The sequence below is a fragment of the Typopeltis vanoorti genome, chromosome 3 (genome assembly GCF_054136105.1).
Source record: "Typopeltis vanoorti isolate ZY-2024b chromosome 3, IOZ_Tvanoo_1.0, whole genome shotgun sequence".
NCBI classification, from domain to species: Eukaryota; Metazoa; Arthropoda; class Arachnida; order Uropygi; family Thelyphonidae; genus Typopeltis; species Typopeltis vanoorti.
Window position 1 is genome coordinate 115189353 of NC_143551.1, and position 12039 is coordinate 115201391.

The 12039-nt window shown below is 34.1% G+C and overlaps 1 protein-coding gene across 1 annotated transcript in view; it reads left to right on the forward strand.

The window, feature by feature from the left end:
• The first annotated feature begins 210 nt into the window (after positions 1-210).
• The window catches only part of LOC150108489 (PI-PLC X domain-containing protein 3), a 79132-nt gene continuing 67303 nt past the window's right edge, over positions 211-12039 (forward strand). Inside the window, exon 1 of the mRNA XM_090390817.1 lies at positions 211-389. The gene's annotated coding sequence lies outside the window, so the exon portion shown is untranslated. The remainder of the gene's footprint in view (positions 390-12039) is intronic.

The following is a 12039-nucleotide window of genomic DNA, read 5'->3' on the forward strand; positions in this document are numbered from 1 at the left end:
CTGTGAGATAGAAAGCCTTAGGACTCGAATGCTCAACTAATTCTGAACTGCGTACAAAATTTCTCGGAAAGTTTCCTTCATAGCAATACCAGGAACTGAATACAAGCGTCTCCATGTCACGAGCTAACCTCGAGGTACCACGCGACAAATATCATGTGCTGTTGACGTAATCATGAGCACATAATATTGGTAGGGAAGTCAATTCAAAGTTATCATTCTTGCAGCTGTGTTTAACATAGCAAAATATTTTGTTATATTGAATATTTTCTAAAACAAAATCGGATTTTATAATTAATTTTATGCACTGCCTTAAAAAATGAAATCCGTTAACAAATGTGTTCAAGGCGCCTAAGGAAGAAAAGAAGACATCGCGAGAGACTCTCAAACAGGTATGTCAAGTTATAGTGTCATCTTCCTTAAACTACTAGTGATTGTTCAAATGGAATTTAGAGTGGAAACTACGAACAGTGTTTTAAACAGAATTCAAAATTTCGCTTAAAATTTTAAATGCAGAAATATCAAGATCATTTTAAAGTAGGAATTCCAGTATTATGCATTTAATAGGGAAAATGCTTTGTACATAATGAAATTAGTTCAACTATTTCTTAAAAATTAAAATTAAAAAAAACAAAACAGTCAATGCTTTTTATTCCCTTATAGGGAGTAACGAGATCATTTAGTCCTATCTAACTTTTGGAGACCTGAATGGGCAGTTCAATCTTCATTACTAGCCAATCAGAGATAGCTGACCAAAGACTATCTCTAATGATAAGCGATAAGCGGCATCTGATTGGGTATCAGTATCAGACGCTGCCTCTTGGTGCCTAACCCTAACACGATATGTTAGTCTGTAATAGTGCGAAAAACCCGAGTTCCTGGAGAAAAAATCCGCTTGCCTGTGCCAGAGATCGACTAATTCGGAATCAGTTGAAGAAGGGCTTAGAAAAAGTTCCTCTAGTCGGAGACTAGAATTGAGCCTAAACTTTTTCGGAATAATAAATACATAGGCAATAACTTCAAATTATTTCGGAAAAATGGTTTTTGAATGTAGTATAATATGACATGCGCTTTGTTCAGTTACATCATATTTAAAATTATGTCAAACATTTGCATTTGGCTTCTTTTTTCTTTCTTTTTTTTTTTCATAATAGCATGTAAGGCCTGTGTAGCTCAGTGGATGTGGCGTTTGCACACCACTGCGCTTGACCGCACGAAGGAAGACTTGCTTTCGAATCTAGTCGGTAACTAGAGGAAATTTTTCTAAGCCTCTTTTCGACCGGTTCCCGAGTTAGTCGATCTCTGGCATGGGCAGGCGGGTATCTTCTCCCGGAAACGCGGGTTTTTCGTCCCGTAAACTCAAGAAAATCGAATGTAGAACCCACTTTATATCAGACATTAAATATATTGTGTTAAGGTTAAGGACCACCAGATGGCGGGACTTGTTGAGCCGTCTCTCTTCACTGCGTGCCGCTTAATTAGTAATAGCCTTGGGCCAGCTATCTCTGATTGGGTACCAGTGGAGATTGAACTGTCCACTCAGTCTCCAAAAGTTAGATAGAGCTACAACAGCCTCGCCTACTCTCTATGCGGGATTAAAAAGTCATTAGCTGATTTTTTTTTTTAATAGCAAGTATGGCATCGCAGCTAATATCCGAACTTGGTCATTTCTTTAACAGTCATTTTTCCAGCAACAGGGACGTTAGTATTTTGGTAATTTGCTTGTTCTTTTATGTTGTTTTATGCAGGACATGAACCATCTATTTTGTAGGTTTTGTAAACCTACAGATCATGTTTAAATGATCATTTTGCTCAGAAAGTTCAGGGACTTTTCCCATAAAATAAATCTAATGCCATTAACTCGGTCACGCAGTGTGAGTGATATTTAACATTGAAAATGTTGTGGGAATTAATATATCATTGTATTTTTATGTTTTAAAGTATTTAAATTTTAATATAGAAAAAGAACATAAAAATCCTTGGGAGTTGCAAACTAGACTCTCCTCCTATACGAACGTATTATAGATCACTATAATGCTCTAATAACATTAGGAGAAGGAACCAATAAAAAAAAAGAAAGAAAGAAAGACTATTTAGCTATAACAGACTATGTTCATTATATAAAACCTCCGTTTCTTAATATTAGGTTTAGAATAATCAAGTTACTTGGCCAATATACAGGCAAGGAAAGATGGGATGATTACCATCACATCATGAAATTTCTTATATGTGCGGATTGGATAGTCAAGTCCAAAGCTTCAGTTGTGCCTTAGCATTCCTCAAAAAGCCATGTGGAGGTCTTCTCTCAATTACCCAGCTTTGATCCTGAAATGACTCCATTGAGTAATCACAAATATGAAATATCACTGAAGCTGCAGTACGTGATTTAGTATACCGGCGAATTCGAGACATAATGTTATAAAAAAATAATAATATTATTATTATTATTATTACATCACACCTCCATGGAGTCCAAAGACTCATCGAGGGAGGGCTTACTCTACAACTCTCTGTCTCCACCACTCAATCCACCAACTACAACAAACTCCAACTACACCAACGCCGTCTACCGCAGACCACCACCACTAGTATTTTCACAGACAATCACAAACATCCATTCCCACGGCGAGATTCGAACCCGCAGCCTTTTGGCTGGAGAGCGGATACGCTAACCACTCGGCCAAGCAGGCCAGCAAAGCATTCACCGAAGAGTACGCCACCGAAAACACCGATCATTGGAAGTTTAAGAACTCTCCTAATGCAGAAAACCTTAAGCGAGCAAAAACTCTTAAGGTTAAATGCTGTATAATGGAGTACCATGTTAGAATCTCATTAACATTACGTTCACTAGTTGCCTGAACCCAACATGTTTATTGGAGATATATGTGTAAATGCAGTTGTTTCTCGTAAATAGAATCAAATGATTGCATCCCCAGTCCCACCCACTCATATGCTATATAGGTTTACCTTTCGTATGTAGATCAGATATTTAAAAAAAAAAAAATAATAATAATAATAAAGTGTCTAACGCAAATATGGAAACACTATGATTATTTTGCAGAAAGACTTAAGTTTGATTGGTTTGCGATTATGCTGAAATATTTGTTTTTCTTTAGGTTCATAGCTCGTACGACGTGTCTCCTTTAAAATAGAGAGGGGGAAAAAAAAAAAAGGTTAAATTCTGTTACGAGTGGAATCTAATCAAGTTTAACCCTTTCAAGGTCAGTTGACGGACGAAAACAACGACGACCGTCTACTTTAAATTAGCATATAGAATATCACATAAACGAAGTTTAGGTATTTTGATTTTCCAGCATCATTTCCTGAATAATTCGACTCGTGTTGATGAGATAAATTTATCTTCGGCAACGGTACATAAAGTCTCCCGCCTTAATGAAATGAGTATTTTATTTATATAAATTTAATAAATTGATGTTATTAATTATTTACATTTAACGATATTTTAAAAAAGTATTTTATTATGCAAAGCGATGTGAACAGAAAGTGACTTTTTTTTCTGTCATTAATTTTTAAACGTTATGTGATGTAGACGAAACAATCAGCATTACACAAAGTATTGAATATTTAAACGATTCATTATTTTTATTTGATTTCAAAGAAGCTAGTCAGACTAGCATTGGGGACAACGAAACTCTCTGTTCAAAGAGAAACAGCTAAACCATGAACATTTAGTTTGAGAGTTTGGATAAATTTATAATGTTGAAAAAAGGGCTGGTCAATTTCCTTTCATGGAGCAGACGTGTGGAATAAAAAAAAGAATAACAACTGCAAAAAATGATATATAATTCATCAAGCAAATTTACTTCTAGAAGAATCGTTTTTGTGTGCGAAGGATTTCATTGATGCTGTCAAAAAGATTTCGACAGTTTAAAAATAAGACTTCGTTAAAAGGCCCTAGAGAAGTAAGCAAGGACTCGAGCTACTCTATACACGTTCTCTATCAACATCCATAGCAGTATATAGCAACAGTTTCGTAATAAAATTATGTTTTCATAAAATTGGGATCCCTTGGATCTCGGGACCTGCGTCAAATAATTTTCTTCTCGTTTCTATGGGGGCATTTTTTCCTTTTTTACTTCGTGCCATTCTTTGCATAAAAATTTTTATTTTAAAAATTGAAAAAAATCAAGAAATTGATGAAGCCAAACTGGCATTAAGTGCTTTGGGTGTAGTAAAAATAAAAATTCTTCGTCTAAATCCAACCATAAAAATTTCTGGACTATTTGTAAAGAAAAACCCAACAGAACTGATTGTCTAGCTGAAGACAATCTGATTTGCGCAGAAGCACTCATACAGATCCATGAAGAAAAATTCAACTACATTTGCAAAAATAAAAAAAATAGAAATTAAATCAAATAAAAAATTATAGGATTTTTTTTAGATTAATCTTGTTCTCTTTTATTATATGGTTTTCAATGTTGCATTTTTATGCTTTCAACGTGGTTGTACCCTGCAATTTATTGGTATTGTCTATAGCAGGGGTTCTCAAACTTTTTAAATGTTGTACCACATGAATAAGAATCAAAAAATATATGTACCACCATAAAAGCATTTCCCGATTAAAAATCAATACATCCCAAATGGAGTGTTTATAATCAAAGAATAAAACATTTCAAATTTATATTATTTATTTATATTCGTAAATGAAACTTTTATATTATAATGAAATATAGTAAATGGTGGGTAATAACATGAGTAAATATTAAGGAGATTTATTATTGGTGAGGATTAATGAGCCTGTTTCATTGTAACCAATTTCGATATGTCGGGCTTTATCTTCATTAATTTCAAACGTAAGTCAAGTTCAAGTTGCAACCGTGTCCTATATTGATTTTTAATTAATAGCATGGCTGAAAACCCAGTTTCGCAAAGATATTGTGTGTTGAAAGGCATTAAAAATTTTATCGCTTTGTCGGAAATATACTTATATTCATCTCTTCTTTTTAACCAAAAATTGCATAAGTTATCTTTTTTGAACTCATTCATGAGATTTCTGTCACATGAAATATCTTTGAGTTGATCTCTTTCTTGAATTAAAAAATTATCTAACACAGTATCCGAAAAAGAAAACGGATCTCTTATCCAACTTTCATTTTCTAAATTTTCAGGAAAGTAGGAATGAAAATTATTAACAAGTCCTATGCAGTGTTTTTCTATATCTTAAATTAGTTGTTCATTCAGTGACAAATCATTTTCCTGGAGATGCTCTTCTAATGGTGGTAATGCAGCAATTTTCTTCCTTTTCACGTCCTTAATTACGTATTTTAGTTTTTTTCACAGCTGCATTTATTTTGTCGTGTACAGTAAAGACAGTTGCATTGGAACCTTGTAAACTTGAATTCAGTTCTTTCAATTTTCCAAAATTATCGGCCAAATACGCTAAACGTGATAGCCAGAGTTCGTCAGTAAAACAATGGCGGAGTTCAAATTTGAATTCTGACAGGAATATTTGGACCTCTGAACGTAATTCGAAAAGTCGAGTTAAAACTTTTCCCCTTGAGAACCACCGCACTTCTGTGTGTAAAAGGAGCTTATTGTGGTTACTGCCCATTTCATTGCACAAAATTGTAAACAGTCGTGAATTTAGGACCCGACATTTAATAAAATTCACAGATTGATCTACCTTCACAGATTGATCTAAAACAGTCTTTAGTTCTGTGGGCATTGCTTTGGTAACTAGTGCTTCACGATGTATGTTGCAATGTGTAAACTTGGCATCTGGTGCAACTTCTTTAATTTTGGCGAAAACACCACCACCACAACCTGTTATTGAACGTGCACCATCAGCACACACTCCTAGACAATTTTTTCCAATTTACTTCGTGGCCAGTGATAAACTCATTAATTTTCTTAAAAATCTCATCCGCTGTGGTATGATTTCGAAGAGGCTCGCAAAATAAGAATTCTTCATCTATGACTTGTTCTCTTTCATATCGAATATAAGCCATCAACTGTGCAAAGTTGTTGACGTCTGTACTTTCATCGAACTGAATTGCAAAATGTTTGCTTTGCTTTACATTTTCGATTACTGTTTGTTTTACTTGAACTGCCATTTCGTTAATTCGTCGCAACATTCAACTTGGCTGCTGCTGCTGTAGGGCCAAGAATAGACATCACAATGTCTTTGGCTGCAGGTAATATGAAAGTTTCTTCAATAGTATGTGGTTTTGCAGTTTGAGCAATTCTCAAACTAACCAACTACGATGCTTCCTCTGCTCGTTCGTTAATTGTAGTAAAAGAATGAAGAGAACGTTTGTTACTTTTCATTTCAGTTCGTTTTATTTAAAAAAAAAGTCGAGAGGGTTACCTTTTAAACAGGCGTGTTTGTTTTGAAAATGCCGTAGCAGAAGCGATGGTTTCATCGAGTGATTCGAAAATTGTTCGTAACAAATAACGCACTGGGGCCTGGGGTCGTTTTCATCCTCGTTCCAAAAAAATCCATAATCCATATTCCAAATAATTTTCATTATACTTTCTTGTATAATGAGAAATTTAGAAAACAAAATGCAGTAGCATTTTGTTTTCTAAATGCTTCGTGAGATTCAGGATTTAAACTAGAAGTGCTAGCTGTGTCAGTGTCGTCTGCCAGCCGTTTCCTCTTCGCTTTTTCAATTCCTAACCATTTGTCCATTGTAACGAGGATATTGTCATTATAATAACATTACATTATATTTTATTTGACATTATAATGTCAAATAGAGTGACGCTACTCTTATTATATTCTGTATACTTTGCTAGTGATCTCATTCGTAAACAAAATTCAGCACATTCCCGGGCGTTCGCAAGAACATCACATCTTGGTAGTGGTAGTGTCTTAACAGCAGTGTCAGCATAAATCAAAAACTCCACTCCACATTCATACGAATATAAACATAATATTTATTTTTAATATCATTTATGTTAAATAATAACTTTCCTTTATTTTTTTAACGGAATATCACATAATTATCTTAATAAAATACATTTTCATGTAAAATAATATATTACTCTTAAATTTGCAACAATCTATTGCTTTTATTTTTCATTATGTTATATGTACTTTATTTATTATAATTTTTTTACATACAAAAATACTGTTTCAAAATAAATATCAAATATGAAAACCCTTATGACACGCTAATGAGACTTCGCATCCGAAAGTTCACATAAAACTGCAATAAAATTTATTTGTTCGTTTTATTCGATTCGCCAAGCTAAATTCTTGGAACAGTCTACTCGTTACAATATTGAAATACATTTTTCTGAACATTTATTTAAATATTTTGGGTAAAAATTGTACCATCAAAAATAACGTAATGTACCATTAGTGGTACATGTACCACAGTTTGAGAAACGATGGTCTATAGCGATTGTTCACCAATGCTGTAATGGCGCCTTGTATCAAATCGAATTTTGTTGGTCTGCGTTGGGAGATTGAATATTGCAATTTTTGTTCCGTGTTGATAGTTTTTTTGTGTGTGTGTGTGTGTGTGAAAAATTATTTTTTGCAACATTTTGAGAAATTTTCTTTACGTTGGGATGGGCGGGAGGGCTCGTATACAAAACGTTGCGTGGAATTACTTGTAATTTGTTAAGAAGATCGAATTCGTTAGTGACGATCGCACATGTTGACGAAAGGGATGGTTGATTTACGGAAGTCGGTTCTATAATGGTTAGAGCGTTCAATTTTTTTTTTCTTTCCCCGTTGTCTTAATTGAATTTCACTGCAGATCGTGTCGATAAGATTACTGTGATTACTTTGAGAGTTTCCTATTTATTCGGTGTCAGGAACGAGCATTTCCACCGTGGCTTATTCTGCCGTAGGTCACTTTTTTTTTTTTTTGACATTTAGCGCTTGTTTGTATAAGGAGAGGCTGTCGTGAATATTAATACAAAAATATAACATGCAATTTGGGTTCGAATAGAACAGAAAGTTTACTAAAAGCCACAGATTTTTTTTTAATGTTTGATGCTATTTATGCAACGTTATGAAAGAATGATGTGAAGGCCTGTCAAGAATGTAGTATTGCTAGCGAAAGAATAACATGACGCCACTCGGTGTAGATAATAAATAGTAATTAATTACTAATGTCAATAAGCTAAAAATATTAATTAAAATTACTAACCAAATAAATTCGAGTATTACACCGAGTCGCTGATAACTCATGTTACGGGAATCATTAGGACCAAAATTCGACTTGTTTGTAACTCCGGTTCTAAGCTGCATATTTTTGATCTCTTACTTAATCCACAGGGCTATTGAACTAGACAAAATCCAAAAATTGAAGCCTTAAGTCCAATTAATAATAAGAAGCTTGCTTGAAAACAGAAGTGAAAGTCACAAAGCTTTGTTTTGCTTCTTCTTTTTACTGCGCAGGTCGCATCGTTCAACCAGTTTCGACCCAAATTTGGAATATAATTACTTCTTATATTGCCTCAGATCCCGTGGGAAATTCAACCTAACATGCAATTATGCAAAGGGATTAAAATAAAGGGGGAGGGGTAGTTTTCCTCCGAAAACATGTAAGATCAACAGTTTTCAATGATTTTTGGAATATTTTTACGGTGCTTATGATCTCCCTGACAAGTTCCATACAAATGAAGAACACATCGTGCAAATGATTTCAAGCAACTCATTGTAAACTGTTTTACCTGATAAGCGACGTATCGTTTAAAAAAAAAAATCTCATATGTAGATAAAATTGAGCCAAGTACTAAAGAAACAGAAAGTTGTCTACGTTAGAAATGGCTACTTGGCTGAGATTGTTATTTTAATTATTGAGGATGCAAATTTTCCATTGAAATTCGAGAAATACCATAACAGGCAGCAAGAAAGACCACTGATTGTTAAAAAAATAATATCAGTGAAGTTACTTTTTGTAAATTAGAGCCAACCTCCTGTTTCTTCAGTTTTATATGGCTCTAGTTTTATACATACTAGACGCTCTCTCTCTCTCTCTCTTGTTCAGGAGGATGATTTGAGTCTCATTGACTTAAACTCGTTCGAAAGTGAGTCAGTTGGGATTAACTAGCAAAAATCTGTAGGTACCGGTGATTTCGGAGTTTGGTAGAATCCACGTTATTGCTGTCCGCTATTATTTTATTGCATCTCATCTTGGAATTTAAAGAAATGATTGGTTTGATGCTGCCAGCCAGTCACTGTGCTGAAGGACATGAATTCAAGCTACAAGAAGACAGAATTGAATTATGCTAATCAATAATTTATATGCTGGCCATTAGAAGCAAAAGGTTTTCCATCAAGAAACTGCAGTTTTTCATCCTGAAAAATCCAGAAACAAGCTCAAAACAGGCTAACCTACAGAACGCAATTTACAGTCATAATACCTTAGCCGCTTCTTCTGCAATTCCAAAACAGTCACAAAAACCCCTACCCCGATCCTAAAACGAAATTGACCAATTAACAAATAAACACAATGTGTGAATGAATCATGCTTAACTGCATCGAATCAAATCTAAAACGAACCAATCTTCTCTTAGCGCTTATATGGTCCCGTAAAGAATGTCAGATTTATATTTTAGTTTTTATCTTTAATATAATACTTCTTATACGTTTCTTTATTATGAGCAAAAGCCCATATTTTAAGTACCATTAATTGTTTCCTAATTAAATTAAACGTACCTATTACTTCGGACGTAATTTTATGCAAACAAATTTAATGCCATTTTTTTTTTTTTCAAATATAAATGTCCATCGCTTTCACCCAATTTTAGATATTAATAAATCGTTGCCTTTGCTATTTTAAACGTAACTGTTGCACTAATTACCATTCTAGCTGTAGTGATGCGCATTAACCTCGATACCGGTGTGTACGTGTTATAAGTTAAGAACATTGCCAATTGAGATTTAAAAAAATAAAACAATAAGCCCATATTAATAAATTTTTAAATGCTGTAAATGACAACTGTGATTAGTGTTGCGATTATTATCGTAGTCCAAATACAGCAAGTATTAATTTTAATCCATTAATGTTCTTCACGTATGTTAATACAGTATTAATCTTAAAAATATACTAATTTATTAATATATTTTATATAAATAAAATAATAAATAAATGGTATACGTGACGATGGGAAAGTAATTAAGGTACTATCATTGTAATTACACATGCTAAGTATTTTTGCATTTAGCTTACTATAGCTATTTACTGGGAAAATAAAAAGACTACCGCAGCTACATTGCGTCGAAAAGTAAGCTTTCGTGACCTAGTTTATCACACTGGCTGAATGCAGCTCGCCCTGTGTTACAGCGAGGCTAGCCAAAGAACATGCCACACATCAAGCAATAATCGATCTCTCTATCGTCCATACAAAGGACAGTTAAAGTGCTCCGACCGGAATTCGACTTGTACGTAAACATACGAAAGGTTTATTGTCCTAGGCGGCGGATTAGTTATTGGTGTAAATAACGACGGTGATTGAACCAGAGATGGATGCAAATTTTTTCATTGTACCAGAGTAAAATTGGCTCATAAATGCATGGAGACAAGAATATACATTCAGGAAAAACTGAAGAAGGATGTTGTTTTATGAAATAGAAAGAGATGGAATGAAGAAGAAAAGTTAATTTGATGATTTTAGATTTAATGGAAGTTGGTTGTTGCACTTGTTTTAAACGAATCTTGAGAATGGTAAAGAAACTACGAATTCCAATTTTTTTCAAACACCATCAGGATGTATTTAATCCCTAAGTTGCCTGAAGGATTATTAATTTAAATTGCGCTTCATCTGTCTGATTTTCATTGAAAACATACACGAAAATAGATCATGCATTTTCGTTTATTATTATTATTATTATTATTATTATTATTATTATTATTATTATATATCCACATGATAAAAGAAATATATAGATATAAAGAGAGGGGTCCGCCAAGGCGATGTGATCTCCCCAAATCTATTCACTTTAGAATACATTCTTAAAAAAATAGATCTAAACGAAGGAATAAGCATAGATGGTGAAAAGCTACAAATTCTTATGTTTGCCGATGATCTAGTACTGATATCCCACAACCCAAAAAACCTAGAAGAAATGGGTGAAAAAGTATACACAAACAGCAGTAAGATAGGCTTAGAAATGAATCTAGAAAAAACAAAATGGATCAAAAACAACTACACAAGTGACAGTCACCTATGTATTGATAATATCCCTATCGAACAAGTTGACTCCTACAATTACTTAGGACAAACAATAAAAATGAATAACGATTTATCTGAAGAACTAGCAAAAAGAAAGAAAGAAAGCTGCATGGCTATCATTCAACAGACTAAAAGAAACACTTACTGATCCAAATCTTGACATCTCTGCGAAGGCAAAACTATTTAATAGTGACATTCTTCCATCACTCACATAGGGATCAGAAACATGGAACACGACAAGAAAAGAAGAAGAGACTCTCAGAATAACTCAGCGTGCGATAGAACGCAGGATTTGTAACATCAGCAGAATGGAACATGTTAGAAACACGGAACTAAGAAAGAGATCAGGCATAAAAGATGTGGTAACTGCAGTGTATGAAAGCAAGATGAGATGGGCAGGTAACATAAACAGACTCAACGATAACAGATGAACATATAGAATACTCAACTGGCAACCAAGAATAAAGAGAAAACCAAGAAGACTACCTACAAGATGGGAAGATCCACTAGTGAAATCTTTGAGTATAACATGGAAGAGAGAAGATCGAGATCGTTGGAGGCATCTTTGTGATCTGCACTCATGAAGAAATCCTGAGTGAAACACGGGTCCATCAAGGTAATTATTATTATTATTATTATTATTATTATTATTATTAAGAGAGACCTCCAGGAAGTCAGGGACACATATCACCCACACAAGCTGCTGTACTTTTTCTTGAATTCATTCACACTACCTGCAGTTACACGCTGCAAAGGCAATCCATTCCAATCACGCACCGCTCTATGAGAGAAAAATCATCTCTCACCCCTTGTTGGCAACATTCATTCTCAACTTCCAACGACACCCTCTCGTCCTTTTCCCACCCTCCATAAAACTAAAAATTC